Genomic DNA, 5,467 nt, shown 5'->3' with positions numbered 1-5,467 from the left:
ACAGAACACGTCTACACAGAACACAACTACACAGAACACAACTACACAGAACACGTCTACACAGAACACGTCTACACAGAACACGTCTACACAGAACACGTCTACACAGAACACAACTACACAGAACACGTCTACACAGAACACAACTGCCCACAAACACACTAGAAAAAACCCCAACTTAAATATGATCTCCAATTAGAGACAACGCGAACCAGCTGCCTCTAATTGGAGATCATCCCAAAAACCTCCAACATAAGAATAGAATACTAGAACAAAACACAGAAATAGAAAACATAGACAAACCACCCAAAACACCCCCTGTCACGCCCTGACCTCCTCTACTATAGAAAATGACATCTTACTAGGGTCAGGACGTGACAGGACCTCAGAATGAAAGCCTTTTAAATTCCATTCCTTTACTTAGATATGTGTGTATTGGGTATATGTTGTGAAAATGTCAGATATGAATTAATATTACTGCACTGTCAGAGCTAGAAACACAAGCATTTAGTTAGATATTACTGCACTGTCGGAGCTAGAAACACAAACATTTAGTTAGGTATTACTGCACTGTCAGAGCTAGAAACACAAGCATTTAGTTAGATATTACTGCACTGTTGGAGCTAGAAACACAAGCATTTAGTTAGATATTACTGCACTGTCAGAGCTAGAAACACAAGCATTTAGTTAGATATTACTGCACTGTCGGAGCTAGAAACACAAGCATTTAGTTAGGTATTACTGCACTGTCGGAGCTAGAAACACAAGCATTTAGTTAGGTATTACTGCACTGTCGGAGCTAGAAACACAAGCATTTAGTTAGGTATTACTGCACTGTCGGAGCTAGAAACACAAGCATTTAGTTAGGTATTACTGCACTGTTGGAGCTAGAAACACAAGCATTTAGTTAGATATTACTGCACTGTTGGGGCTAGAAACACAAGCATTTAGTTAGATATTACTGCACTGTCAGAGCTAGAAACACAAGCATTTAGTTAGATATTACTGCACTGTCGGAGCTAGAAACACAAGCATTTAGTTAGGTATTACTGCACTGTCAGAGCTAGAAACACAAGCATTTAGTTAGGTATTACTGCACTGTCGGAGCTAGAAACACAAGCATTTAGTTAGGTATTACTGCACTGTCAGAGCTAGAAACACAAGCATTTAGTTAGATATTACTGCACTGTTGGAGCTAGAAACACAAGCATTTAGTTAGGTATTACTGCACTGTTGGAGCTAGAAACACAAGCATTTAGTTAGGTATTACTGCACTGTCAGAGCTAGAAACACAAGCATTTAGTTAGATATTACTGCACTGTTGGAGCTAGAAACACAAGCATTTAGTTAGATATTACTGCACTGTTGGAGCTAGAAACACAAGCATTTAGTTAGGTATTACTGCACTGTTGGAGCTAGAAACACAAGCATTTAGTTAGATATTACTGCACTGTCGGAGCTAGAAACACAAGCATTTAGTTAGGTATGACTGCACTGTTGGGGCTAGAAACACAAGCATTTAGTTAGGTATTACTGCACTGTCAGAGCTAGAAACACAAGCATTTAGTTAGATATTACTGCACTGTTGGAGCTAGAAACTCAAGCATTTAGTTAGGTATTACTGCACTGTCGGAGCTAGAAACACAAGCATTTAGTTAGATATTACTGTACTGTTGGAGCTAGAAACACAAGCATTTAGTTAGATATTACTGCACTGTCGGAGCTAGAAACACAAGCATTTAGTTAGATATTACTGCACTGTTGGAGCTAGAAACACAAGCATTTAGTTACACCCACAATAGCATCTGCTAAACACGTGTATGTGACCAATAAAATGTGATGTGATTTGATTTAAGTTATTTATGACAGTTACATTATCAGCACAGTTGAAGTCTTACCTTCATTTGAAATCAATTCAATAGGACTCATTTTGTGCATTGCATTGCACTCCAGTCTCAAAATCAAAACCGCTGTATTGTGCCCGTGAGTAACCCACTAACGTTACAGGTAGCCTAGTGGTCAGAGCGTTGGACCAGTAACCGAAAGGTTGCTGGATTTGAATCCCTGAGCTGACAAGGTACAAAAACTGTCTTTCTAACCCTGAACAAGGCAGTTAACCCACTTTTCCCCGGTAGGCCTTCATTGTAAATAAGAATTTGTTCATAAATGACTTGCCTAGTTAAATAAAGGTTAAAATAACAACAGATAATGTTGATTTACCTATGTGATGGGACCTAGGCTACAGTACCCTATCATGACGGGAGGATCTGTTTTGAACTACCTCTACACAGGAACGTGTTATGACGATGCTACGGCTATATCTTAGCCCCGTATTCAGGAAGCGTCTCCGACTACAGATCTGGGATCAGCTATGTATTTTTCCATCTCAATAAATAAGATCACATGGACATGGGGGGGGGGGGGGAGATCTGATCCTAGATCAGCACTCCTAGTCTGAGATGTTTTATAAATACTGGCCCAGCATCAGGGGAGATGAGTCGACGTAGATTTTATTATTTCATTCAGAGAAGTATTTACCTGCAATTTACACAAGTCATTATCTCCCTGCCAAAACCAACATCAATCGTTATCACTGCCTTGTATCTTCTCAAGGTTGCACTCCCTGGACGCTAGTACGGATAACGCCTGAGCAGACTATATGAAGCTTTATAGATAACGCCTGAGCGGACTATATGAAGCTTTATGGATAACGCCTGAGCGGACTATATGAAGCTTTATAGATAACGCCTGAGCAGACTATATGAAGCTTTATAGATAACGCCTGAGCAGACTATATGAAGCTTTATAGATAACGCCTGAGCGGACTATATGAAGCTTTATAGATAACGCCTGAGCGGACTATATGAAGCTTTATGGATAACGCCTGAGCGGACTATATGAAGCTTTATAGATAACGCCTGAGCAGACTATATGAAGCTTTATAGATAACGCCTGAGCGGACTATATGAAGCTTTATAGATAACGCCTGAGCGGACTATATGAAGCTTTATAGATAACGCCTGAGCGGACTATATGAAGCTTTATGGATAACGCCTGAGCGGACTATATGAAGCTTTATAGATAACGCCTGAGCGGACTATATGAAGCTTTATGGATAACGCCTGAGCGGACTATATGAAGCTTTATAGATAACGCCTGAGCGGACTATATGAAGCTTTATGGATAACGCCTGAGCGGACTATATGAAGCTTTATAGATAACGCCTGAGCGGATTATATGAAGCTTTATAGATAACGCCTGAGCAGACTATATGAAGGACTATATGAAGCTTTATGGATAACGCCTGAGCGGACTATATGAAGCTTTATAGATAACGCCTGAGCGGACTATATGAAGGACTATATGAAGCTTTATGGATAACGCCTGAGCGGACTATATGAAGCTTTATAGATAACGCCTGAGCGGACTATATGAAGGACTATATGAAGCTTTATAGATAACGCCTGAGCGGACTATATGAAGCTTTATAGATAACGCCTGAGCAGACTATATGAAGCTTTATGGATAACGCCTGAGCGGACTATATGAAGCTTTATAGATAACGCCTGAGCGGACTATATGAAGCTTTATAGATAACGCCTGAGCGGACTATATGAAGCTTTATAGATAACGCCTGAGCAGACTATATGAAGCTTTATAGATAACGCCTGAGCGGACTATATGAAGCTTTATAGATAACGCCTGAGCGGACTATATGAAGCTTTATAGATAACGCCTGAGCGGACTATATGAAGCTTTATAGATAACGCCTGAGCAGACTATATGAAGCTTTATAGATAATGCCTGAGCGGACTATATGAAGCTTTATAGATAACGCCTGAGCGGACTATATGAAGCTTTATAGATAACGCCTGAGCGGACTATATGAAGCTTTATAGATAACGCCTGAGCGGACTATATGAAGGACTATATGAAGCTTTATGGATAACGCCTGAGCGGGCTATATGAAACTTTAGAGATAACGCCTGAGCGGACTATATGAAGGACTATATGAGGCTTTATGGATAACGCCTGAGCGGACTATATGAAGCCATATTACAGATGCAGCTAAAAAAGTTAATTTTGACCCACTCGACTAAGAACATTGTTGTTATATTCAACCATAACATATTACATAGCCTACATCTCTCCAGTCGAGCTCGTGTTCATCATACATTATCAAATCGTTTACATCTATGCGAATATCTGTAATCCAAGTGCCTCTTTTCTGTTTAATAAATGATACGGTATTCATGGTAAGAAGGCGGGTGTGGGAGAGACTGTAAAATGTTTCTAATTGCGTTCGTCACTCCCCTGAGTGATCACTGGACATTATTATGTGACGCAACACTGACACATAGTAGCCTAGCCTTTAATAACTGACATTATTAATGGAGATTAATAACTATATATTACAAAACCTAAATATAGCCTGAAGGTAAAGCTAGACATTTTTAATTGATTAAATTATACTTCCGTTAAATTTACTGGTTTAATTAGGTGTGTGAATTGTGGATTTAAATAGGCTGAACTACACTGTATTTATTACATAATATTTCAGTAATGGAAATGTGTATGATAGTATTGATTGCAGCCGCCAACCTGTCACCCCCCCCCCCCCCCCCCCCACCCCCCCAGAAACTGTTGCACAACTCTTTCGTTGCACCATTGAGCCTAATTTTAACTAATTTAATTGTTTATATTTTTCATATCACAAAAAAGATTCCCCCTCGCACACCCACCAACATGCAAAATGTTATACTGTTTAAAGTAGCCAGAAAACACAGCAACAAGACTGCCTGGGCCATAAGGGAAAAGGGTTTTACCACATTTAGAAAATGCACGAGTCTTACCTTGCCGAAATAAACCACCTTTTGCATGCAAACTCTTGTTCCGACGGGGGAAGGAGATAAATAATTGATCCGGGATCCCCTTCAGTCAATCCGCTAAGATTCCCGAGCTCTGCGCTCTGAACGCGACTCTGAGTCAATAGACAACATGTCTCCAACATTTTGATAAACTCAAACGAGGAATAAAAAACATTTAGTCTACCCTCTTGATGAAAAATCCTCAGCAGAAATGAAGGAAGGCAGTTTTGTAGAAGATGATAGAGACTCCTGGTATGAGTATTCGATATATACCTCCATCGATTGGGGGGTGTGTGAGTGCTGTGAGGGTACACCAGGCTACTGTGTGTGTGTGTATCTGCAGACGTCGAGTGGCGCGTAAAAGGCAACGGGAGCGAACGGGAAAACGTACTGTGAGGCGAACTGCGGAGAGGAGAGGAGCAAGAATGGAGCCGTCCCACAGACAGCCAGTCAGTCACAGTACAGAGTAGGTACAGAATACAGCAGACAGCCATTCAGTCACAGTACAGAGTAGGTACAGAATACAGCAGACAGCCATTCAGTCACAGTACAGAGTAGGTACAGAATACAGCAGACAGCCATTCAGTCACAGTACAGAG

At 40.6% G+C, this 5,467-nt stretch overlaps 1 protein-coding gene across 1 annotated transcript in view; it reads right to left on the bottom strand.

Annotated features, from left to right (window-relative positions):
- The window catches only part of LOC106579729 (potassium voltage-gated channel subfamily B member 2), a 10,246-nt gene extending 5,115 nt beyond the window's left edge, over window positions 1–5,131 (bottom strand). Inside the window, exon 1 of the mRNA XM_014159893.3 lies at window positions 4,854–5,131. The gene's annotated coding sequence lies outside the window, so the exon portion shown is untranslated. The remainder of the gene's footprint in view (window positions 1–4,853) is intronic.
- Between the last annotated feature and the right edge of the window lie 336 nt (window positions 5,132–5,467).

Source organism: Salmo salar, chromosome 19 (genome assembly GCF_965601325.2).
Source record: "Salmo salar chromosome 19, fSalSal1, whole genome shotgun sequence".
NCBI classification, from domain to species: Eukaryota; Metazoa; Chordata; class Actinopteri; order Salmoniformes; family Salmonidae; genus Salmo; species Salmo salar.
This window is presented reverse-complemented; position numbering and strand designations above follow the sequence as displayed.